This window comes from Mobula birostris, chromosome 4 (genome assembly GCF_030028105.1).
Source record: "Mobula birostris isolate sMobBir1 chromosome 4, sMobBir1.hap1, whole genome shotgun sequence".
NCBI lineage: Eukaryota > Metazoa > Chordata > Chondrichthyes > Myliobatiformes > Myliobatidae > Mobula > Mobula birostris.
Genome location: NC_092373.1, coordinates 122576778 through 122604496, shown reverse-complemented (window position 1 = coordinate 122604496; position 27719 = coordinate 122576778).

The window sequence follows — 27719 nt, the reverse complement described above, 5'->3', positions numbered from 1 at the left end:
ATTGTTCTATTTGATATCGTAGTCAAAATACAGTACCTCGGGAAAGCCTCTCTATGCATCTTAATGAATTGATGTAATGTATATATAAATACGTATGCTGTCTCCAAACTGTGGATATTTGCAATCCATAGATGAAAGCAGGGTTATAAAAGTTTTGTTGGGTTAAAACAATACACAGTTTTTCGTGTTAACTGCTGCACGCAGAGTTAGACATTTGATATTGTATAGTTTCTCCTTAATAATGACACTGAGGGGAAACACAATTTGGCTGAGGACATTGCTAGTCAGGCATCACCTAAGGAGAGAAAAGAGAACAACTAATATTTCGTTTCTGTAATCCTTCCTTCAGATTTTCAACCTCCTATGAATTTTGCTCTTGCAATAACGCTGAAAAATTACTTCGAATATACTTGGCTGGTTGATGCATGCTTTGCTGGAGATCTGAGAGATTCTGGTAGAATAGAAGGTAAGAGATATGATCACATTCACAGACATGGTGGACACATAATTTGATATTCTATGTGCTCTCCTACTTCAGCACTGGTCACAAAGCATTTATTCAATTTACATCTCTGAAAATGTCAGTACAAATTTATAAAACAGCCTCAGCAATGATAAATACAAATAGATTGCCTTTGCTGATCCACTCAAGCATGATGTTGTAACTTTATATTTTGAAGAATGCAAAAATTGCCTAAATTGTGCAGACTGAGAGCCTGCAGTTCCAGACACTCACAGTTCAGCACATCTTGAAATCCACACGTTTGGGGAAAGTAAAAATTCACGATGAGCTGAATGTCTGATTAGACACTCAAATTCTCCACTCAATTGCTAGACTTGCCAATGGACACAATGACAGAGTACTTGGTGTACTGATGAGAGGTTCTGGGTGTACTTTGTATCAAAACCCCAGGGATGGATGGCTGTGGGGCACCATCCCTGTAGGAAAATGTATGCTTGACTTAACTTGCTTTAATGTCTTGAATTATTTATTAGTATTTTACATGATTTAATTAAATCCATAGTTCATTTTAAAATGTTCCAATAGATTTCAATAGGTTTTAAATGTCTCTGAGTATCAACAGTTGCTGAGTTGACAAAGACTGTCTGGGCATTCTAATGTTCTGACTGACTGTCCTATGTGTGCCCTTAATAATACTGCAGGCCCTCAAGTTATGTTACGGAAATGGCAACAATGAATATCAATCGAGACAGGTTATATAAAAATAACCAAACATTTATTAAACACCAATAAACGATATGGGAAAAAATAAAACAAACAAAAACTTTAGCCGGAAGTTATCAGATAGGTGCAGTCATTCACCAACTTGCCACTGGGCTCTGGTTCTTAAAGCGTTAAATGTGAAAACAGTTCTTAAAACGATACAGTCAGATATAGTTCTTAAAGTGATAACTTTGAAAGTCCAACAGTTTTACACGTTCAATTGGGAGAGACTTCTCTGGAGAAGGATTTCCTCACAGACGCAACTTTCCTGCTGGTTCTGTCCACAGGATTCACGATGCCGAAAATAAACAGTTTAAATCAACTGACCTTAAATTCCTTTAGAGAGAGAGAGAGCACCTATTTGCATGAACTCTTTGCTCTTTCTGGCAAGAGTTATCTCAATGCAGGTACTCCTCTAGCGAAGACTCAATAAGGTTGATTCTTTATTAAACTGCCAAACGATGCCGACTTCTCTCGATCCTTCAATAAATTCTTCACTCTCCCTTCAACTGTTGCAATTGAGTAAATTGGCACATCCAGCCACAAATTTCCAGTCCAAGTAATATGGAATCTTTCAACAGAACGCACAACCGTTTTAAAAATGAAACTGCGTCACAAAAACAAACACAACAGAAATGGAGGCACAGCATGTTCTACCTTGAAATCTACAAACTTAAAAACCAACTGCGTCACCTGGATCGACCCTTATATAGTCACGGGGCACATGTCATCACGTGACCTCACATCGGCGGGAAAATCACATCAGGTGACCTCCAAAAGACCATTACATCATTCTCACAAAAAAACAGATCTCCTTGAGTATGTAACAGTTATAATAACTAAGGCCTACTCACTTCTTAAACACCTCGGTAGTGAAGAATGGATGATTCAGCCGTGTAAATCCAGGGAAGAGAAGTGCACTAACAGGGCCCACAGGCAGTGTATCCAGGGTACTGATGAGGTCGCACATAACCTGTCCCATGAACATGACACTGATAGCCACCTACAGTATACCCTGTGCCATTACATGATCACCTATGGTACAAATAAAGGCAGAAAATGTCCAAAGTAAAATTTATCATCAGAGTACATACTTGTCACCTCATAAACTGAGATTCTTTTTCTGTGAGCATACTTAGCAAATCTACAGAACAGCAAGTGTAAACAGGATCAATGGACAATGAAAATTGCAACAGCAGATATAAATAAATAGCAATAAATAATGGATCTGGAACACACTGACTGAGCAGGTGGTGAAAGTAAGTACTCTCACAACATTTCAGAAGCATCTACGAGAGCACTTGAACTGCCAAGGCTATTGGTGCAGTTACAAAGAAGGCATGACAGCTACATTTCATTCAGAGTTTGAAAAGATTTTAATATAACACTTCAGATGTACCATGGAGAGCATTCTAATTGGCTGCTTCACCGTCTGATATAGAGGTGGGGTTGCTATTGTACACAATTGAAGCAAGCTGTAGGGAGTTGTAAACTTAGTCAGCTCCATCATGAATACTAGCCTTCCTAGTATCCAGGACATCCTTGAGGAGTGATGTCTCAGAAAGGGGGTGGCCATCATTAAGGATCCCCCATCACCCAGGTCATGCCTTGCTACCATCAGGAAGGAGGTACAGAAGCTTGAAGGCACACACTCAATGATTCAGGAACAACTTCTTCCCTCTTTCATCCAATTTCTCAATGAACATTGAACCTATGAACACCAATTTTTTTTTATTTCTATTTTTGCACTAATTTAATACACATGTTATATATATACACACACATATACACACACACACGCACGTACACACATACACACACATTGCATTGTACTGCTACTGCAAAGACAACAATTTTCACAACATACGCTGGTAATACTAAATCTAGTTCTGTTTCTGATGTATCAAGTGCTGGTAAATGGCAACAAAATAGACAAGTACATGCTCAGCATGGACATGGTGAGCCAGAGGTTCTGTTTCGTTGTTGTACAACTTGGAATGGAAAATTGCATCTGTCAGTCCACTCTTTAAGAAGGGAGGAAAGCCAGTTAGCCTAACTATAGTGGTTGAAAAGCGTTGGAGTCCATTATTAAAGATGGGGTTTTGGAGTACTTGGAGACCAGTGATAAAATAAGTCAAAGTCACCATGGCTCCTGTAAAAGGAAGTCTTGCCTGACAGGAAATCTGTTAAGAGTTCTTCACGGAATTAACAAGCAGGGTGGACAAAGGAGAGGCAGCGGATATCATTTACTTGGATTTTCAGAAGGCATTTGATAAAGGTACCAGACATCAGGTGAGGCTGCTTAACAAGATAAGTTCCCATGGCATTACAAGAAAGATAATGGCTGACATGCAGGAGGCAGCGTGTAGGAATAAAGGGGGCTTTTTCTGGATGGCTGCCGGTGCCTCGTGTTCCTCAGGGGTCAGTAATGGGACCGCTAATTTTCACATTGTTTGTCAGTGATTTTGATAATGGAATTGGTGGCTTTGTGGCAAAGTTTGCAGATGAAACGAAAGTAGGTGGAGGGGTAGGTACTGCTGAGGAAGCAGTGCGTTGCAGAAGGACTTAGACAAATTGAAAAGATGAGCAAACAAAGTGGCAGATGGAATAACAGTGCTGGGAAATATATGACAATGCATCTTGGTAAAAGGAAGAAAAGTGTAGATGATTATCTAAATGGAGAGAAAATTCAAACATCAGAAATGCAAAGGGACTTCGGAGTGCTTGTGCATGACTCCCAGAAATTTAATTTGCAGGTTAAGTCTGTGGTAAAGAAGGCAAATGCATTGTTGGTATTCATTTCAAGGGGAATAAAATAATAAAATAGAAAAACAAGGAGATAATGCTAAGGCTTTATAAGACACTGGTCAGGCCACACTTGTCAACAGTTTTGGGCCCCATCTCAGAAAGGATGTGCTGTCTTTGGAGAGAGTCCAGAGGAGGTTCACAAGGATGATTCCAGGAATGAAGGGGTTAACATGAGGAGCACTTGGCAGCTTTGGGTCTGTACTCACTAGAATTTAGAAGAATGTGGGGGGATCTTATTGAAACCTACTGAATGTTGAAAGGGCTAGATAAGGTGGATGTAGAGCGGATGTTTCCCGTGGTATGGGTGTCCAGAACTAGAGGGAACAGCCTCAAAATTGAGAGGGGACCTTGAGAACAGGGTTAAGGAGGAATTCTTTTAGCCAGAGTGTAATGAATCTGTGGGATGTTGTGGCACAGACAACCACGGATGCCAAGTCCGTGGGTACAGATACATTTAAAGTGAAAAATTGATAGTTTCCCCATTAGCCAGGCATCAAAAGTTATGGAGAGAAGACTGTGGAGTTGAGTGGGATCTGGGATCAGGCATAGTGGAATGGCAGAGCAGACTTGATGAGCTAAATGGCCTAATTCTGCTCCTATATCTAATGGTCTTAACTCTGCAACTCTAATGTGTGAATTTGTTTCTCATCAAGGTGAGATTTTAACACTGGTGAAAGGAACACTTCCCACTTCAGGTACCATGTGAGAAATACGCATGAAAAACTTGGGTAAAACATGGTTAGAGAAAGAAAACAGGGAATTGGGGTGGTTGTGGATGCAATGTGATAGTGGCATTCAGGACGCTCTTAGATAGGGAAATGAATGTGCATGAAATAGAATGTAGACGTTGTTTAGGCAAATGGGTAGGTAGATGTGTTGTGGCATATTAAATTTTGTAAAAATATTAGATGCCAGTCTGAACAATTCCAAGTGACACTTTAACTCTGTGACCTTACAGCATGTAAGGTGCCTATGCAAGTAAAATATTGTAGGTTTGTTAAATATTTGCTAATAGTGCTAGATTCTTTCTTGGCCTCAAGGCACCAGTGCCTGAAAGCAGAAGACCAAAGAGTTTACCTGTCTCTGCACGTATCTCAATGCTTGTGGAACTCCTAAAGAAACCATGCTGAGTCAGTGGCATGAGAACAAAAGACCAAAGAGTTTGTCTGCCTCTGTGTGCCTCGCTATGCTTGTGCATTGAACCCGAATTTATCGAGGCACTGTTTGCTCAGTCCACCGAGACTGAGGAATCATGATCATCGGTGCCTAGCATGATCCCAGGGTGGTTTCACGAGTCAGAATTTGAAGTTCCCCAGAAACAGCAACAATCTAATCTCCCAACGATAGCAATAATCTAGTAGAGACTATGAATCATGAACCCTGTAAATTAATAGGTAGTATTTTGTGTGGTTTATTTGTGCTTTCTACTATATGATAATAAATTAGGCTTAAGTTACGTTGTTTTGCTTGTACACTTACAACATTTCCTGGACATGCAAATTAGTTTGGGTCCTTTGGATCTGATCAACCCAGCCCATTACTGCAGATGATAGGGATTTGATTACTAATCTAATTAGTTCAGCACCACGTTGTGGGCCAAAGAGCCCAATTTTGCGTTGTACTGCTCTATTCTCTATGTTCTATTGTTTTAACAGAAACCATAGAAACTACAGCACAGAAACAGGCCCTTTGGCCCTTCTTGGCTGTGCCAAACCATTTTCTGCCTAGTCCCACTGACCTGCACACTGACCATATCCCTCCATACACCTCCCATCCATGTATCTGTCCAATTTATTCTTAAATGTTAAAAAAGAACCCGCATTTACCATCTCGTCTGGCAGCTCATTCCATACTCCCACCACTCTCTGTGTGAAGAAGCCCCTCCTAATGTTCTCTTTAAACTTTTCCCCCCTCACCCTTAACCCATGTCCTCTGGTTTTTTTCTCCCCTTGCCTCAGTGGAAAAAGCCTGCTTGCATTCACTCTATCTATACCCATCATAATTTTATATACCTCTATCAAATCTCCCCTCATTCTTCTACGCTCCAGGGAATAAAGTCCTAACCTATTCAATCTTTCTCTGTAACTGAGTTTCTCAAGTCCCGGCAACATCCTTGTAAACCTTCTCTGCACTCTTTCAACCTTATTTATATCCTTCCTGTAATTTGGTGACCAAAACTGAATACAATACTCCAGATTCGGCCTCACCAATGCCTTATACAACCTCATCATAACATTCCAGCTCTTATACTCAATACTTCAATTAATAAAGGCCAATGTACCAAAAGCTCTCTTTACGACCCTATCTACCTGTGACGACACTTTTAGGGAATTTTGTATCTGTATTCCCAGATCCCTCTGTTCCACTGCACTCCTCAGTGCCTTACCATTAACCCTGTATGTCCTACGTTGGTTTGTCCTTCCAACGTGCAATACCTCACACTTGTCAGTATTAAACTCCATCTGCCATTTTTCAGCCCATTTTTCCAGCTGGTCCAAGTCCCTCTGCAGGCTCTGAAAACCTTCCTCACTGTCTACTACACCTCCAATCTTTGTATCATCAGCAAACTTGCTGATCCAATTTACCACATTATCATCCAGATCATTGATATAGATGACAAATAACAATGGACCCAGCACTGATCCCTGTGGCACACCACTAGTCACAGGCCTCCACTCAGAGAAGCAATTCTCTACCGCCACTCTCTGGCTTCTTCCATCGAGCCAATGTCTAATCCAATTTACCACCTCTCCATGTATACCTAGCGACTGAGTTTTCCTAACTAACCTCCCATGCGGGACCCTGTCAAAGGCCTTACTGAAGTCCATGTAGACAATATCCACTGCCTTCCCTTCATCCACTTTCCTGGTAACCTCCTCGAAAAACTCCAACAGATTGGTCAAACATGACCTACCACGCACAAAGCCATGTTGACTCTCCCTAATAAGCCCCTGTCTATCCAAATGCTTGTAGATTCTGTCTCTTAGTACTCCCTCCAATAACTTACCTACTACTGACGTTAAACTCACCAGCCTATAATTTCCCGGATTACTTTTCGATTCTTTTTTAAACAACGGAACAACATGAGCCACTCTCCAATCCTCCGGCACTTCACCCGTAGACCGCGACATTTTAAATATTTCTGCCAGGGCCCCCGCAATTTCAACACTAGTCTCCTTCAAGGTCCGAGGGAACACTCTGTCAGGTCCCGGGGATTTATCCACTTTAATTTTCCTCAAGACAGCAAGCACCTCCTCCTTTTCAATCTGTACAGTTTCCATGGTCTCACTACTTGATTCCCTCAATTCCATAGATTTCATGCCAGCTTCCTTAGTAAATACAGACACAAAAAACCTACTTAAGATCTCCCCCATTTCCTTTGGTTCCGCACAAAGCCGACCACTCTGATCTTCAAGGGGACCAATTTTATCCCTTACAATCCTTTTGCTCTTAATATACTTGTAAAAACTCTTTGGATTCTCCTTCACTTTGACTGCCAAGGCAACCTCGTGTCTTCTTTTAGCCCTCCTGATTTCCTTCTTAAGTAGTTTTAGTGCTGATTTCTAGTCAAATCCCTCTAATGGTGTTATAGAAAGCTCTGAACAAGTTCACAATTTTGCACAGCATGGATTTGAAAGTGTTGACAGGCTCCCTGACGTAATGCCACACTGTTTCAGAAAGTAACTGTTTTTGAAAACTGCGGTTCAATTCTGTATTATCTGCCAATACAAAGCCATGCAGCAGGCATCCCATCTGTCAGCCCTTAAAGGCATATGAACAAAATGGAAGCAGCTCGCTTCCAGACACTGGACTGTTAACATTCGCATAACTGGCTATATCAGTTGTTCTTGTGAATAGGAACCACGTGCCCAGGTTCAGTGAGAGGACACAGGAGGGAGTGAAGAACAATTTCACCCACAGGAGTGATATCCTCCATTTAAGGAAGCTCCACAGACCGTGCAGTGTTACCTGCAGCGCACAGAGACTGCATGATACATCAGAGCAACAATGCTTGTGACATCAGAGAATTATAGAGCACAGAAGCAAGCCCTACCAGCCCACGTCACCCCTGTCAAACATAATGCCTACCGACGCTAATCCCCTTTGCCTGCATCAGGTCTATATGCCTTTACTATCTAAGTAACTGTGCAAATGTCATTTAAATGTTGTAATTACTATCTCCTCTGGCAATTCACTTGGAACGACTACCACTCTCTTCGTAAAATCTTATCCTTCAGATCGCCTTTAAATTTCTCCCATCTTACCTTAAATCTATGCTAACTAGTTCTGGGCTCCCTAACTCCAGGAAAAAGACTATCTATCCTAACCATGTCCTTGTGGTAAACCATATATATATGTTGTAACTGGGTTACCTGTCTGGACACAACCCTTTGCTGACTGCTCCTGTGGCTCCTCCCACAGACCCCTGAATAAAGGCGATTGTGTCACTGCTCCACCCACAGTCCAGGACAGACTTACAGCATGGACATGGATCCATTTTACTATTAATAAAATTGATGCACTATCAATTACTCCAAAAGCCTTGCAGTATTTACTCTACTTCCAGTCCTTTGGTGTAATTGATAGTGCATCAGTCCTTCACAATTTTACAAGCCCCTCTTGTAAACCCCTCAGCCTCCTACATTTTGCTGAGAATAACCCCAGGCTATCCAATCTCTATTTGGAGCTGCAGCCCATCATTCCAGGAAATACCTGGTGAAACCCTTCTGTACTCGCTCTATTGCGACTGCATGTTTCTTGTTTCAGCAGAGGTAACCGAGTTACAACATATATACATGGTTTACCACAGTAGTGACCAGAACGGTACACAACACTCCAGATGCAGTCTAACCAGTGATTTGTACAGCTACAACATGATATCCCAACTCTCATGTCAAAGCCTCAGCTGATGACTTCAAGTATTCTACATGATTCTTACTATTAAACCCCTGTCGTATACAGCTTACTTTTACATAACTTTTTATTGAAGGTGAGAGAAGCCATTCAGGTGAATTGAGGTGCACCAAGTGCCCCAGCCATTACTGACACAAAGCTAAAGGAACAGACACAAAGTGTAACCATCACCTCAACTTAATAAGTTATAGGGCACCATGGTGACTTCAGTATGGAGCAAGTGGTCAGATCCTTCTGCAGTGCAGTCATAGGAGTTCAGCATGTACTGGGGTGTGTACTACAGCCAGCCAAGAACTCCTCATGGAACCACTGGCAAGCTATCAGCACAATCCAGACCACAAGTTCTTCCCCCCCCCCCCAAAAGAGAGATTTCTCTTCGCAGAACTTTATATACTTTTTTAAACATCTTATTTATTTCTGCATGCACTTCTACATGCTTCAAAAGGGCAACAATTATACCAGTGCCTAAGAACAGGGTGAGCTGCTTCAACAACTATCACGCAGTGGCACTCACATCCACTGTGATGAAGTGCTTTACCAATCTCAGGCTTCTGTTTATTAACTACAGCTCAGCGTTCAACACAATCATACCCTCAGTTCTAATCAACAAACTTCAAAACCTGGGCCTCTTTACCTCCCTCTGCAACTGGATCCCTGACTTACTGACCGGGAGACCACAGTGTGCGCAGATTGGAAATAACACCTCCTCTTCACCGGCAATCAATACTGGCGCACCTCAAGGATGCATACTTAGCCTGCTGTTTTACTCTATTTTCACCCACGATTGTGTGGGTATGCACAGCTCAAACACCATTGATAGGGTTGCTGACGACACAACTATTGTTGGCAGAATTTCAGATGGTGACAAGAAGGCATACTGGAACTAGATAGATCAGCTGGTTGAGTAGTGTCACAACAACAGCAACGTTGCACTCAACATCATTAAGACCAAGGAATTGAATATGGACTTCACAAGGGGATGTCGAGGGAACACACATGATTCCTCATCAAGGCCCAGTGGTGGAAAGGGTGATCAGTTTCAAGTTCCTGGATGTCAACATCTCTGAGGATCTAACTTGGTCCCAACGCATTGATGTCATTACAAAGGAGGCGCAGCAGCGGCTATATTTCATTAGGAGTTTGAGCAGAATTGGTATGTCACAAAAGACACTCACAAGTTTCTACAGATATATCATGGCAAGCATTCTAACTAGTTGTACCACTGTCGTATGGCGGGACCACTGCACAGGATCAGAAAAAGTTGTAGAAAGTTGTAAACTCTGCTAACTCCATAATGGGCACTAGCCTTCCCAGCATCCAGGGCACCTTTAAAAAGCCATTACCCAGGGCATGCCCTCTTCTTATTGCTACCATTGAGGAGGAAGTACAGGAGCCTGAAGATACACTCTCAATGTTTCAGGAATAGCTTCTTTCACTGTCATCATATTTTTGAATGGACAATGAACTCATGAACACTATCAGTATTTTTACTGCTCTTTTTTCACTAGTTACAATGCCTATAAAAAGTATTCACCACCCCTCCCCCCGGGAAGTTTTCATATTTTATTGTTTTACAGCATTGAATCACATTGGATTTAATTTGGCTTTTTTGACACCGATCAACAGAAAAGACACTTTCATATCAAAGTGAAAACAGCTTTCTACAAATTCGTTTAAATTTATGGCAATTATTAAACATAAAATAATTGATTACATAATTACACTCTTCAAGTCAGTATTTAGTAGATACAACTTTGGCAGCAATTACAGCCTTGAGTCTGTGTGGATAGGTCTCTATCAGCTTTGCACATCTGGCCACTGCAATTTTTCCCCATTCTTCTTTATAAAACTGTTCAAGCTCTGTCAGATTGCATGGGGGATCGTGAGTGAACAGCCCTTTTCAAGTCCAGCCACAAATTTTGAATTCAGGTCTGGACTCTGTGACATGGCCACTCCAGGACATTAACTTTGTTGTTTTTAAACCATCCCTATGTAGCTTTGGCTTTACGCTTAGGGTCATTGTCTTGCTGGAAAATGAATCTTTTCCCAATTTGTAGTTCTCTTGTAGACTGCATCAGGTTTTCCTACAGGAATTCACTGCATTCATTTTACCCTCTACCTTCATAAGCCTTCCTGGGCCTGCTGAAATGCAGCCACCCCCATGCTTCATGTTGGGGATGATGTGTTTTTGTTGATGTGCAGTGTTTTGCTTACGCCAAACATATTGTTTAATCTCATCACTAAATAGCTCAAACCTGGTTTCATTGGACCATAGGACCTTCTTGCAGCTGACTTCAGAGTCTCGCACATGCTTTCTGGCAAACTCTAGCTGAGATTTCATGTGAGTTTTTTTCAACAGTGGCTTTCTCTTCGCTACTTTCCCATAAAGCTGCAACTGGTAAAGCACCCAGTCAACAGTTATTGTCTGCACAGTCTCCCATCTCAGCCACTAGAGCTTGTAATTCCTTCAGAGTTGTTATAGGTTTCTTGGTGTCCTCCCTCACTCGTGCCCTTCATGCACGGTCACTCAGTTTTTGAGGATAGCCTGCTCTAGGCAGATCTTCAGCTGTGCCATATTCTTTCCATTTCTTGATGATTGGCTTACCTGTATAAGGGATATTCAATCACTTCCAAATTTTCTGGTATCCATCTCCTGAGTTGTGCTTTTCAACAACCTTTTCACAGAGTTGCTTGGAATATTCTTTTGTCTTCATGGTGCAGTTTTTGCCAGGATACTGACCCACCAGCAGTTGGATCTTCCAGATAGAGGTGTATTTTTACTACAAATTTTTACACACAGGTGATCTCCAGTTAGCTCATTATGTGACTCCTAAAACCAATTGGCTGCATCAGTGATGATTTGGTGTGTCATATTAAACAGGGTAAATACTTACTCAATCAATTATTTTTTATATATTTGTAATTACTTTAGATCACATTATAGAGATCTGTTTTCACTTTGACATGAAAGAGTCTTTTTCTATTGATCAGTGTCAAAAAAGGACAAATTAAATCCACTGTGATTTAATGTTGTAGAACAATAAAACATGAAAACTTCCAAGGGGGTAAATACTTTTTATAAAAGGAAAGGTACGTCACATCCGGAGTTAGCGGACGATTTCCCTCCACACCTCTCTGAGGTAGTGGGGAATCGCGTACGAGGCAAGTTACACCAGTGGTTTGCCACTGCCTTCTGCCGGGTGAGTTTCCAAAGAGATCACCAGCTTGTAACCCAGCACGGATGGAAAGCATGCAGGGGAGCCAGCTTTATAGGCACTGTATTTAATTTCATTTTCTTTTTTATAGAGACGTATGGTAATTTATAGTTTTTATTATTATGCATTGCAATGTGCTGCTGCCACTAAACAACAAATTTCACAACATATAGTACTGAGCAAAAGTGTTAGGCACACATACGTAGCTCAGATGCCTAAGATCTTTGCACAGCACTGTATTTGTCAACATGGGGCAGAGAGTGAGTTGGTAGATCTAGCAGGAGCAAAGGGTGTTGGGAAATGCCGAGGGTGGAGCCCTATGGAAAGGATGTGGGACGGGGCTGGCATGCGTACAGACACACCCAGCCCTGAGACATCAGGCAAGGTCACTTGATTGCAAACAATTAGTTTATTGATCATTACAAAATGTCTCCTTATTGCTTCCCGATCCTCCCCTCTCCCTTCCCCTTTTTCCAACCGTAATTCCCCTCTCCCTGCCCCCTTCCCACTCTCAGTCTCACAATACAGACTCTTATGAGAATCATGTTTACCATCACTCACATATGTCGTGATTTTTTTCCTTTGAGGCAACAGCAATACAGTGCAGTACATAGAATTACTACTGTCCCAAGGTCTTAGGTACTCTTAGCTATTTATACATGTATACATGATTCTGATTCTGATTCAGTCTATGACAATTTTTATTTGAGTTTTAGGTTAACTATATCAGTGCTTGCAGTTTATGATTTCTGGTGTACCTTCTTCCATGTACACAGCTTCATTTATGAAAATTCTATCTTATTTCCAATAAATTTCTATGTCTGGATCATTATCTTGAATTTTGAATATTACAGATGCACTTCTGTTTGTATATTATACGGACACGTGCTAGTTGGTAACTTTCTTTTGGATTGTTTACTTTGGCCATATGATCCTGCCTTTTGTTCCGCTTTCCAAACTTGACCCACAGATAGTCTTGAATTTACAAAATATTTTTGTACTCCCTTGGATAAATCTTCTTCAGCTCTCTTCAAAACTTGGAAAAGTTGTTATACTGCAGTTCATTCATTGTGCAGAAGGTCACAATGATATGTAAAATGACAGTAACCCCTGGATTTAAATTTGTCCTGTTGAATCCTGGTTCAGAAAAATGTATCCTATTGTCTATAGTCTTAGTTCAGAATTTTAAACTGATGATTCCAAAGAGTGAGTTTCGAAGTTAGTAGATTGTAGGCCCTTTAAGTCAGTAATCAACACATTCATCTCAATAATTCTTTAGAAATAAGAATTTCTAAGTATGTTTAACTACAGAAAAATTAAATACAATCTAATAAAAAACTTCTTCCCACTGATTCCAGATTTATACAGTTTAGTTTTCTTGCAGATGTTGATTAAATTGTTTCAAAAGCTCTCAAATTAATCACCCATTTGCTAGAATAAGTGGAATATAAAAAATATACTAAAAGGAGAAAGACAATTAACAGCTGAGCTAAGACAATGCAAGTTCCTATTTCATTATAATTACTTGGTAATAACAATATCATTGATCCATGAGATTTGCTGTAAAATAGAGAATTATCTATTTTCTCTACTGGAACACTAATTACTGTGCTGTTTTATAATACATAACCTATTTTCATTGTTACATTCATGGACTACTTATTGAACATTAAACATCGTCTTTTGCAGTATTAGCCAAATTATTGATAACACATTCATTGTGAACCAATGCCATAACTATATATTTTAAGCAAGTATTTCAAGTATTATGTTCAACATATGTATTTGCAGTAATTGCTGGACTGTGCTCTGTCCAGTTTAGAAAGAAATGTTGCACTACTTTTGAATAGATGTCTAACCTAACATGAAACAATTGAGAGACATGTTGATGAAATGAACTACACCCTTAATTACGTGAAAGTGAACTCATCGCTGAAATTGTGCTTCTAATTTTTTTTTAGATTATGAAGACACGCAGTCCTCTTTTATTGTCATTTAGTAATGCATGCATTAAGAAATGATACAATATTTCCTCCGGTGTGATATCACAAAACACAGGACAGACCAAGACTGAAAAAACTAACAAAACCACATAATTATAACATATAGTTACAACAGTGCGACAATACCATAACAGGATGAAGAAGTCCATGAGCACAGTAAAAAGTTCAAAGTCTCTCAAATATCCCACATCTCACGCAGATGGGAGAAGGAAGAAAAACTCTCCCTGCCATACCCGACCGCAGTCCAACTCTGAGTCATCCAAAAACTTCGAGCCTCCGATCAGCTGTCCGACACTTAGTGTTGAGCGCCATCTCTGTCGGAACGATTCGACCTCAATCTCAGTCGCCAACAGCAGGCAAAGCCGGGGATTTTGAGGCCTTCCGTCCGGAAGATTCCCGACCGCGCAGTAACAACAGCAGCAAACTGGCGTTTCAGAAATTTCTCCAGATGTTCCTCATTTTATATGAGCTTTACTATATGGTTGAGTTGAGTTGTTCTCCGATCTTCACAACTTACTTGTAAACATTTTGTCACCATATGAGGAGACATCATCAGTGCACTGTTAATTGTGGTGTGTCCCCTGAATGCTTGGGCTTTATATACTTATCATGCAGCTGATTGCTCATCATTATGGAAACTCATTTGTGATGTAGGGAGGAAATCTTGTCACTGATTGGTTGCATGGCAAACTTAGGTGCATTGGGGTCTGGAATTTTGCCCACATTGGCTCATAAATAGGATCAAGGTCTATACAACTGTTCGTGGAAAACCATACTTCTAGGAATTCTCTTGCATGCAGTGTGTTTGCTTGCGCCATGAATTTACTGATGCCCAGTCGAATCTGTGCCCCTCTCGATCTTCATTGATAAAGACTTTAATCTATGTTACTTTTTTTCAACTTTATTTATATGAAAAACCATACCAAGAAAGACAGAAACAAATTAAATGAGGGCGTCAATGATCTTGCGGTCTGAACAAATAGTTGCCAAATAAAGCGTACCACAATAAGGTAATGCATTTTGGAAGGAAGAAAGAAAGGGTTATTTATTATTTAAAAGATATGAATTTAGATAAAGTACAGCAACAAACAGATCTTGGAGAACAAACTTATCAATCATTAAAAGTTCCATCACAGGTAACCCAATGCCAAAAAAGGCAAACTGAGCACTACTATTTACTTCTAGAACATAGGGAAATTATGCTAAACATACTTAACACTGGCTAGACAACATTTATAATACTGTGTACATATCTGACTGCCAAACTTTAAAACGCATAGAGCGGCACTGGAGAGGGTGCTGAGAAAATTTTCGAAAGCAATATCAAAAATGCAAGAGTACTCATATCAGGAAAAAATAAAATAACTATTTACTTAATCTTCAGCACCTTCAAATAGAGTGCTTAAAATTATAGAAAGAATGGGATTTGACAGAGTGAATAGAGGCAGAATGTATTCACCAAAGGTTATGGAAATAAGAGAGTGGTCACAAAAAAAAGGTACAAAGCATATACAAAACTTCCTAATCTGAAGAGTGCTGATGAAGATGGCAGAGTCTGCCATCAAAACTTCAGTTACGGTCAATACTTGTACCCAGCTGGAAGCCTGAGAAGAGTCTATTGGTAGATAAAGAGTCCTTAAAGTGAGATCATCAGTTGTGGAAACATTTCAATGATGGGTCAAGTGAGTGTAGTTATCCCCTTTTATTCAAGAGCTTGATGGTTAAGGGGTGGTAACTGTCCTGGAGGTGTGGCTTCTGAGACTCTTGTACCTTCTATCTGATGGCAGCAGTGAGAAGAGAGCATGGCCTGGGTGGTGGGGATCTCTGATGATGGATGCTGCTTTCCTGCAACAGCACTCCTTGTAGATGTTCTTTCTTTTCTTGGACTTGTACTAGGACTATTTTATCCTTTTATCTGCTTTATTCCTGCAAGGAAAATAATCCAGACATTTACTTTTGACTAATTTATTAATGAGGGTATAAGTAAGTTTTACCTTGATCTTATTAATACCAGTCATTATTTTAAAGTCTGTTATCATTTTGAGAGTCTTCACAAGCAGTGGAATACAGAAGCAACTGGAGTTCTTCTATTTCCTCATTAAATGGACAACTGATTGGACAAACCATCCGGCAGCAATGAGTCTAAAAGTGAGAGCTGAAATTTCCCTATTTCTAACAGGATGGTGGCCTTCACCCATCCCTGCAAGTATAACTTCAAATGCTAGTCTGCACTGCTGCCATCAAGATCGGGTCATTTGCTGCCCAAAGGCAGATAATTGTGGTGCTGGACTATCAGATTAAGCAAAAGTAATTTTAAAGGGGACAAAGGACGCCCACAAAGAAGAATGCAGAATAAATTTTAAATTTAGCATATTTTACAGAACGTCCACATTCTGTCCAATTGCCTATGGTAGATAAATGTAGCAAAATTGTGCTCTGCCAGTTTCCACAAGTAACACTGATTTAATAAAGTGCATTATGTTTTAGTAGTGTTGGCGCATGGCCAAGAGGTTAAGGCGTTCGTCTAGTGATTTGAAGGTCACTAGTTCGAGCCTTGGCTGAGGTAGCGTGTGTGTCCTTGAGCAAGGCACTTAACCACACATTGCTCTGCTATGACACTGGTGCCAAGCTGTATGGGTCCTAATGCCCTTCCCTTGGACAACATCGGTGGCGTGGAGAGGGGAGACTTGCAGCATGGGCAACTGCTGGTCTTCCATACAACCTTGCCCAGGCCTGCTCCCTGGAAACCTTCCAAGGCGCAAATCCATGGTCTCATGAGACTAACGGATGCCTATAATTATGTTTTAGTGCTGTTAGTTGAAGGATAAATATTGACCACAACACTAGAAAGATCTTTATCAAAGGTTGTTTGGGACGTACTGCATTCACTAGAAAAGTAAGATGGGGTCTCTTCAATATCTTACTAAAAACCCAGCACCTCAGATTTGGCAACATCATTTCAGCCTTAGTTTAAAATATTAGGTCTAGATTGTGTCCTCATTTCTACGGAATGGGCTCAAATTCACAACTTCCCAACTCAGAGGTAGAAGTGACCCCACTGAACCACAGCTGAGGCATTACCCATGAACTGCCTATGAATAATTTGATGTAGAGTATTACCTGAGAGCACCACCTCTGAGTCACAACTGACACTATTTCAGCTGGAGTGTTTGCAATCTGAGACTGAGAACTGTTGTCGTCGTCTTCTTGCTCTTTTCTAATACTGATCTCATTTTTTGCTATATTTTCTAAAGGATGATTGCAGTTAAACTATGGAAATGGCAGTGATGTGCATGGATGCCCAATACTTGTACCCAATGAGCAAGGAATGTAGCACCTGCCACAAAAAGTCAAGCCTTGGTGTGGAAAATTAAGAGAGAACAGGGACATAGACTCACTATCCCATTTGCTGCTGCAGTCTTGCCATTCACATGGAATTGCAGTGGAAAATTCATTTCTGGCTGTAGTTACTTAGAGTGCTTAGTTAGTAGAGTCGAAGAACATTTAAAGAGCAGAGTGGTTGGTGACCTTACGTTATCTCTATGCATTCAAATTCCCTTGTTATTCAAGTAAGTTCTTCAGGCATCCAGGTTTTCCTTGGTTGGATCTTGTGTCTGATAGTCAGATAAATGTTAATTTCACTGAAGTGAAGATTGCACATTATATTTGCAATTTTAATAGATTCCATCTTAATATTTGGTTTCAAAATGACATGTAAAACATATTACAGCTGGAAAAGCTGCATTTCTTATAAAAATCTAAACTATAGGTAACTCAGAGCATCTCTCCCATGAATAAAATGGCTGGGTGGAACACAGGGTTAGCCAAATCTTTGGGCCTGAGGGTAAGTCTTCCAGGCCCATTAATAATGGTCAAATTAATGGACCAAAAGTCCAGAGGTCTAGTGACATTGTTCAAATTCCGTAGTAGCAATTCGGGAACATAAATTTCAATAAGCAAATAACCTGGAATAAAAAGGTGGTATCAGTAATGATGACTACAAAACTACTTGATTATTATGAAAATCAATGGGATTCAGTAATGCCCTAATTGCCACAGAGAAGGGAATATGCCATCCCAGCCAAGTCTGGGTCTATATATGAATCCAGTTCTATTTTAGAACTCCACAGCTTAGCAGTTCATTCAGTCAGGAATGGGTAATGATACCCACATCTGCAAAGAAATATCTTTTTTAAAGAAAGAATAATGCAATCAGGAATCGAGATGAGAAAAAATTTCTTCCCTGGGAGTTGAGAATCTTTGGAATTCTCTATTTCATAAAAACTCCATTTGGAGTTCAAAAGATGTAAAGATCATTTGAATAAGGAGGTAAGTGGTGCCGAGGCCCAACATCAGATCAGCAAAAGTTATAGTCTGGCAGAGTAGACACAGTGGTTTACTCCTGTTCTTCTCATGTTTCAATGTGATAGAGCACAAATGTACCATTTCCTTAATTCCACCACAGCCTTCACTGTGGAGAGGGAGGGAGAGCAACTAGATGTCTGGGTACTTATTGGTACCAATGACCTGGGAAGGAAAAGCAAAGAGGTACTGGAAAGAACATTTAGCGAGCTAGGTAGAAAGCTGAAAAGTAGCACCTCCCGGGTAGTAATTTTTGGATTGCTGCCTGTGCCATGTGCCAGGTGCCAGTGAGGGTAGAAACAAGATGGTATGGCAGATTAATGCATGGCTGAGGAGCCATGGCTGAAGGATGGTTGTAGTTGGGGTGGCATGGCTCTGCTGGTAAAGAATGGCATCAAATCAGTAGAAAGATATGACATAAGATTAGAAGATGTTGAATCCTTGTGGGTTGAGTTAAGAAACTGCAAGATGTAAAAAAACACTGATGGCAGTAATATGCTGGCCTCCCAACAGTAGCTGGGATGTGGACCACAGATTACAACATGAAATAGAAAAGGTGTGTCAAAAGAGAATGTTATGATAGTCATGGGAGATTTCAACATCCAGGTCATTTGGGAAAATCAGGTTGGTAATGAATCTCAAGAGAGTGAGTTTGTTGAATGCCTACGAGATGGCTTTTTACAGCAGTTTGTCGTTGAGCGTACGAGGGGACCAGCTATACTGGATTGAATTTTATGTAATGAACTGGAGGTGATAAAGTAAACGAACCCTCAGGAGGCAGTGATCACAATATTCAATTTGAGTTCAACTTGAAATTTGATAGGGAGAAAGTGAAGTGTGATGTAGCAGTATTTCAGTGGGGTAAAGGAAATTACAGTTGTACGAGAGAGGAGTTGGCCAAGGTAAATTGGAAGGAACTACTGGCAGGGATGACAGCAACACCAACACCAACACCAACACCAAAATGGTGTGCGTTTCTGGGAAAAATGAAGAGGGTGCAGGATAGATGTATTCCAAAAAGAAATACTCAAATGGCAAAATAATACAACCATGGCTGACAAGGGAAGTCAAAGTTAATGTAAAAGCAAAAGAGAGGGCAAACAAAAAAGCAAAAATTCGTGGTAAGACAGAGGATTGGGAAGCCTACAGAGAGCAACTAAAAGAATCATTAGGAGGGAAAAGATGAAATATAAAAGCAAAGTAGCAAACAATATCAAAGTGGATAGTAAAAGCTTTTTCAAGTATGTAAAGAATAAAGAGAGATGAGAATGGATATAGGACCACTAGAAGAAGAGGCTGGGGAAACAATAATGGGGGACAAGGAGATGGCAGATGAACTAAATGAGTATTTTGCATCAGTCTTCACCGTGCAAGACACTAGCAGTGTGCCAGATGTTGAAGGGAGTGAGGGAAGAAAAGTGAGTGAAGTTACTATTACAAGGGAGAAGGTGCTCAAAAAGCTGAAAGGCCTAAGGATACATAAGTAATCCAGATCAGATGAACTGCACCCTAGGGTTCTGAAAGAGGTAGCAGTAGAAATTGTGGAGGCATTAGTAATGACCTTTCAAAAATCATTGGACTCTGGCATGGTGCCAGAGGACTGGAAAATTGCAAATGTCTCTCTACTGTTTAAGAAAGGAATTTATAGACCAATTAACCTGACCTCAGTGGTTGGGAAGGTGTTGGAGTCAATTGTTAAGGATGAGATTATGGAGTACTTAGTGATACAGGACAAGATAGGACAAAGTCAACATAGTTTCCTTCAGGGAAAATCTTGACTGACGAACCTGTTGGAACTTTTTGAGGAGATTACAAGTAGAATAGATAAAGGGTATGCAGTGGATGTTGTATACTTGAACTTTAAGAAGGCCTTTGACAAGGTGCCACACATGAGGCTGCTTACCAAGTTCAGAGCCCATAGTATTACAGGAAAGTTATAGTATTACAGGAAAGTTACTGGCATGGTTAGAGCATCAGTTGATTGGTAGGAGGCAGCGAGTGGGAATAAAAGGATCCTTTTCTGGTTGGCTGCCAGTGACTAGTGGTGTTCCGCAGGGGTCAGTGTTGGGACCACTTCTTTTTATGTTGTACATATATCAATAATCTAGATGATGGAATAGATGGCTTTGTTGCCAAGTTTACGGATGATATGAAAATTGATGGAGGGGTGGGAAGTGTTGAGGAAACAGGTAGGCTGCAGAAGGACTTAGGCAGATTAGGAGAATGGGCAAGAAAGTGGCAAATGAAATAAAATGTTGGAAGATGCATGGTCATGCACTTTGGAAGAAGAAATAAATGTGCAGACTATTTTCTAAAGGGAAAGAAAATCCAAAAATTAGAATCAGAATCAGGTTTATTATCACCGGCGTGTGACCTGAAATTTATTAGCTTAGCAGCAGCAGTTCAATGCAATACATAATCTAGCAGAGAGAAAAAATAATAAATAAAATAAAACATAATAATAAACAAGTAAGTCAATTACGTGTATTGAATATACTTTTTAAATGTGCAAAAAACAGAAATACTGTATATTAACAAAAGGTGAGGTCAGGTCCAAAGCTTCAATATCCATTTAGGAATCAGATGGCAGAGGGGCAGAAGATGTTCCTGAATCGCTGAGTGTGTGCCTTCAGGCTTCTGCACCTCCTACCTGATGGTAACAGTGAGAAAAGGGCATACCCTGGGTGCTGGACGTCCTTAATAATGGACGCTGCCTTTCTGAGACACCGCTCCATAAAAATGTTCTGGGTACTTTGTAGGCTAATGCCCAAGATGGAGCTGACTAGATTTACAACCTTCTGCAGCTTCTTTCAGTCCTGTGCAGTAGCCCCTCCATACCAGACAGTGATGCAGAGTGTCAGAATACTCTGCATGGTACAACTATAGAAGTTTTTGAGTGTATTTGTTGACATGCCAAATCTCTTCAAACTCCTAATAAAGTATAGCTGCTGTCTTGCCTTCTTTATGACTATATCAATATGTTGGGACCATGTTAGATCCTCAGAGATCTTGACACCGAGGAACTTGAAGCTGCTCGCTCTCTCCACTTCTGATCCCCCTATGAGGATTGGTATGTGTTCCTTCGTCTTACCCTTCCTTAAGTCTACAATCAGCTCTTTCGTCTTACTGATGTTGAGTGCCAGGTTGGTGCTGTGGCACCATTTCACTAGTTGGCATATCTCACTCCTGTGCGCCCTCTCGTCACCACCTGAGATTCAACCAACAATGGTTATATCGTCAGCAAATTTATAGATGGTATTTGAGCTATGCCTAACCACACAGTCATGTGTATACAGAGAGTAGAGCAGTGGGCTAGGCACACACCCCTGAGGTGCGCCAGTGTCGATCGTCAACGAGGAGGAGATGTTATCACCAATCTGCACAGAATGTGGTCTTCCAGTTAGGAAGTTGAGGATCCAATTAAAAAGGGAGGTACAGAGGCCCAGATTCTGCAACTTCTCAATCAGGATTGTGGGAATGATGGAAAAAATCTGCGATGCAAAGGTACTTGGGAGAAGAGATGTGCTGGCATTGAAGAGGTTTCAGAGGAGGTTCACAAGGATGGTTCTGGAAACAAATCGTTATCATATGAGGAACATTTGACAGCTCTGGGTCTGTACTCATTGGAATTTAGAAGGATGAGGGGGATCGCATTGAAATCATTGGAATGTTGAAAGACTTAGACAGAGTAGATGTGGAAAGGATGTTTCCCATAGTGGGGTGTCTTGGACAAGAGGGCACAGCCTCAAGATAGAGGGCCATCCATTTAAAACAGAGATGCAGAGAAATTTCTTTAGCCAGAGGGTGCTTAATTTGTGGAATTTATTACCACAGGCAGCTGTGGAGGCCAGGTCATTGAGTATATTTAGGGCAGAGCTTAATAGTTTCTTGATTGGACGCAGCATCAAAGGTAATGGGGAGAAGACCAGGGAGTGGAGCTGAAGTGGGGGAATAAAAAGGATCAGCCATGATTGAATGGCAGAGCAGACTCGATGGACCAAATGGCCTAATTCTGCTCCTATGGTTTATGGTACTAATTACACATGGCAATGGCAGGAAGCTTCAATCAAAGGCCAATCCTACTTCAACTGTTTGTAACACCTCACACATAAAAGTTGCTGGTGAACACAGCAGACCAGGCAGCATGAAGGGTCTCGGTCCGAAACGTCGACTGTACCTCTTCCTAGAGATGCTGCCTGGCCTGCTGCGTTCACCAGCAACTTTTATGTGTGCTATTTGTAATTCCAGCATCTGCAGATTCCCTCGTGTTTAACGCTTTGCATTTTGTGTGTAACAGGATATAGGGGCCTTTTTTCTTGGATGTCCTCTTCAACAGGTCAAGTAGAATCATGGGTCAGATTTGACAGGGATACTCCACCTCCATCAACATAGTCTGGACATCCCCTGGCACCATGCAGTATACTCGTGCATTGTACGTAAATGTGTTTAAAGTTGCAGAGGAGTGGAAGGGGTGACTGGAAAAGTGAGAATGTCTCCGAAAACTTGGACACTGAGAGAGACTGAATGATTCAATGGTGATGCCTGCTGAGCAAGGGTAGCAAAGGCATGTTCAGGACCCTGCAATTGTGACATACATTATCTCCTGCTCCGCTCTGCTATCAACATCAGAGTTTTTGCCAAACTCCACTGAGTAAATCTTCTGAAAGACTGGTGCCCTAGGAAAATAACATCTAACAGGCTCAGCTGCCATATTTCCACAGCCACGTTTGGAATGTAGACAAATGCAGCACTGACGGTTTTGCATTCTGACTCCACCAATGTCTCCCTATCGCTGTGATCCAGTGCAGATCCCGATAGCAATCGAGGATACAGCCTGAAACTCTTCACCTGCCTTTCCGAAGCTGCCTTCATCTCACCGGACATGAAATTGATAGAAATTGACAAAAGTATAAAGATTCCCACAGTTACCTTAACTGCACCTCTCCACCGTGTTGTTTGAAAGAATGCTATTTCCTTTCTCTCAGTTCCTTCGTCTCTGCCACATGATAAGGCTTTCCGTTCAAGGACATCTGAAATGTCCTCTTTTTTTTCAGAAAACAGGGTTTCGCTCCACTGGTGTTAGAGTCCTCACCCACATCGCTCGATGTCCTGCACATCTGCCCCCACTCCATTCCTTCCTCTGACGTAACCATACCAGCCTTCACATCCAACACAGTGTTTTCTGCAACTTCTACAATTTCCAAAAGGATCCCACCTCTAGGCCCGTCTTCCCCTCCAACCACACCCCCATCCCCTGCTTCTGCATAGATAGCTCTCTTCATAATTTTGTTTTCTGCTCATTTCTCCCCACAGATCACCCTCTTGGCACTTAACCCTGCACCATGCTAAATGCTACACATGTCCCAACATTACCTCCTTCACCACCATTCACGGCCCGAAACAGTCCTTCAAAGTGAGGCAGTTCTGCAATTCTGTTGGGGTGATTTATTGCATCCAGTGTTCCTGCTGCAACCACCTCTATACGTATCGGCAAGACCGACATTGATTGAGGGATCGCATTGTTAACCACCTTCACTGCATTTGCTACAACAGCCAGTGGGTCATCCATTTAATACTTCCCATTCCCTCAATGACGTTTGTCCATGGTCTCCTCTATTGTCATGTTTTAGACAGATGCAGGTTGGAGGAACAGCATCTCATGCTCTGCCTTGGTGTGTGTACATATTCAATGATGGTAGCAATGAGAAGAGGGCATTCCCTGGGTGAAGGGGGTCCTTAAATATGGAAGCTGTTTTTTTGAGGCATCGCTCCTTGAAGATGTCCTGGATTCTACGGAGGCTAGTGCCCATGATGGAGCTGACTGAGTTCACAACTTTCTGCAGCTTATTTCAATCCTGTGCACACCCCCATCCCTATACTGGACAGTGATGCGGCCTGTTAGAATGCTCTCTACGGTACATTCATAGAAATTTGCGAGTATCTTTGGTGACATACTGAATCTCCTCAAACTCCGAATGAAATATAGTCGCTGTCATGCCTTCTTTGTAACTGCATCGATATGTTGGACCCAGGATAGATCCTCAGAGACGTTGACACCCAGAAACTTGAAATTGCTCACCCTTTCCACGTCTGATCCCTCGAAGAGGACTGGTGTGTGTTCCCTCATCTTACCTTATCTGAAGTCCACAGTTAGTTCTTTGATCTTATTGACATTGAGTGCAAGGTTGCTGCTGCAATGCAACTCAACCAGCTGATGTATCTCACTCCTGTACACCCTCTTGTCAGCATCTGAAATTCTGCCAACAGCAGTTGTCTCATCAGCAAATTTGAGCTGTGCCTGGCCACACAGTCATAACAGCAACAAATTATATTAAGACAGCTGCAAAGTAAATATTCTCTGTGTCAGAATGAATAACCAAAATCTAAATGACTTGAATAAAAAGAAAAGGACAATTATATTACTTGGTTACAACAGGAGAAAAAGTACTTCGGATCATTTATACTTTGCAATGTTACAATTCTTTTTTTTATTTATTGGAAGGATGTGGGCTTCACAGGCTGAGCTAGCCTTTAAGTGCCCATCCCTAATTACCCTTGAGAAGTGGTGGTGAGCTGCCTTCATTAACTGCTGCAGTTGCAAGGTGTGCATGTACTCGCAATGCTATTAGGGACAGAGTTCTAGGGTTTTCACCCAGCAACCGTGAGTAGTGGTGATTTCTTTCCAATTCAGGACAATGTGTGGCTTGGAGGGCAACTTCCAGGTGATGGAGCCCCCCATGCTTTATGTTGCCCTTGTCCTTAGCTGGTGGAGGTTGTGAGTTTGGAAGGTGCTGTTGAGGGAGTCTTGGTGAGATGGTACAAGCTGCTGTTACTGTGCGTCGACGGTAGAGTGAATGAATGGTTGCCTATTGAGTGAAGTGCTGTGTGCTGCATGTTGTGTTCGTTTGCCTCCATTTTGGAATAGATCATTCAATAGCTGTAACTGGTGATATCTGCCTTTCTCTCAGCTTAATAGGTGGCCAGATTGCTGGAGTGCCACACAATCTATTTGCTTGCAAAGGAGACAGGTCCCTCACCAGACAATGGGAAGTGGAATATCTGACCTCTGTATAGGCAGCCAATCCCCACTTCCAATACAAAAGCAGTGAGTGATGGAAATATTCACTGGGTCCAGTAGCATGCACGGAAGGCAGAAAGAGCTAACATTTCAGCTCAGCAGCCCTGTGCCTGAAATAGTAAAGTTTAATAAAGGGTCATGGTTCAAGTGGAGTAGAGCAAAGTGAATGTGTGGGACTAGATGTAATCAGTTGAGGGAACAATGTAAAGGTTTGGTAATGGCTGCTTAGAAGGAAAAGAGCAGAGCAGAAGCAAAATAAAGTGCCACAGCTGTGCAATATGATTCACCATAAATCTGTAATAAAGGAGAATGCTGGAAAAGTCCACTAAATCTATTGAGGGAGAAAAAGTAATTTAAGTCAGAATCAGCCAAAGAGAAGGAGAAGGAGGAGGAGGAGCAAAGTTGGTAGAGATGAAAAGGCAGTTGCAGAGGAAGTGATAACTTTAGACTGATAAAGAAGAGAGGGAAAGATACAACTAGTGGTGGAACATTGCTGACAGTGACAGAAATTACAGAGGATGGTCCATTGGATATAATTAGAAAGGGAGATTCTATCCTCAATTTTGGTGGGGGTGGAAATTAAATGTTTCTGTGTCCTGTTCTTCTTCACCTCTAACGTTTTCAACATATTGATCTGCTGCAATAATTTGACAAGTTACCACAGTGCCTGAGGCTCAGTTGAATTCCTGACTTGAGCACCCTCACATGTGTAGTTGTCCAAGCACGAAGTCAGTGACAGTCTAACCCATTATTCAGTGCCCAACACTGCAGAAAGCTTAACCGTGCATTCCTATTGCTGTGCTAGTGCAACCAAATAACAAAGTCACAGGAAGACATTCTTGCTTCAGTTCAGTTACAGGGAGAAGGCAGGAGAATGGGGATGAGAAGGAAATCAACTATGATCTAATAGCAAAGCAGACTTGAAGGGCCGAATAGACAATAGGTGCAGGAGTCGGCCATTCGGCCCTTCAAATGGCCTGGTTCTGCTCCTATGTCTTGTGGTTTTATGGTATTCAGATTAGAAAAGGTTTGTGAGGGAGGAAGCATGTGAAATTTGTTGAATACTATACCTACAGCACTAGAGACAAACTTTGACATTTCGTAGTAGAGATGAAGGCTACCCTATTTTCAAATGATCCCATTTAAGCTCGTGTATTCAAGCAATCAGCCAGAAGTGTTATTTGTTCTGAACATGGTCCTTATGGAATCTGTTAGCTTACTATAAGTGTTTTCCACTGAATTATTAATGCATAACATTTGGCTGCCCCAACAGAGATCTGTAAAATCAGCTACCATGTTGCTTTGCACATATCAGAAAATTTGTCTAGTCACAGATGTCAGACATTTTCCTTGCTTATTATAGTCTAGTGATTTCCTGCTAACCAGTTGCATTGATTGCAATCTCTATTCACATGGGATCCAGTAAATACAATCAATTTCATAGACTATTATTTGGATATGAATAATTATCAAAATAAAAATTAAAAATAGAAGACTAAGAATGAATCCCCTACATAGATTATTCTTTAATTTTACTCTTCCCTCTACTTTGGAGCAACTGAGCCAAAATCACAAAATGTGATTCATAACACTCAGTAATACCTTGAAACACTTTGTGATTCAAACTTTACTGATAGCCTCACATCTCAGTTCCAGTATTCACTTTATTAATATTAACTGTGTCTATTATTATGTTTTATAATATATAGCCTAGAACTGTGACCAGTTTTCCAATTTTAGTGAATCTATGGCTTCATACCAGTTCTGCTTAACTTCATTGTTTTAGAAATTAATCCCTCCAGAAATGAAGACTAGTTATTTTTCAAATCAATGAGAGTGAAAATTGCACTGAATATAAATTATGATGAGGGAGTTTTTACAATGAAAAGAAAGATCTAGGTGGATGAAGATCCTAGGAGATAATCCTTTATTGATCTTTGCCACTACTTTTTTGACTTGTGATCCTTAAACCCTGATCTCCCTCTTCTTCTCTAGAACTTAGACTTACATAAAATTTTTTTAACATAAAAGGTTTTGCCATTCTTTTTCCTTTTAATAGCATAGAAGAAAGCCGTAAAGCCATCAAGACCACACAAGTTCTCAGATCAATCCCA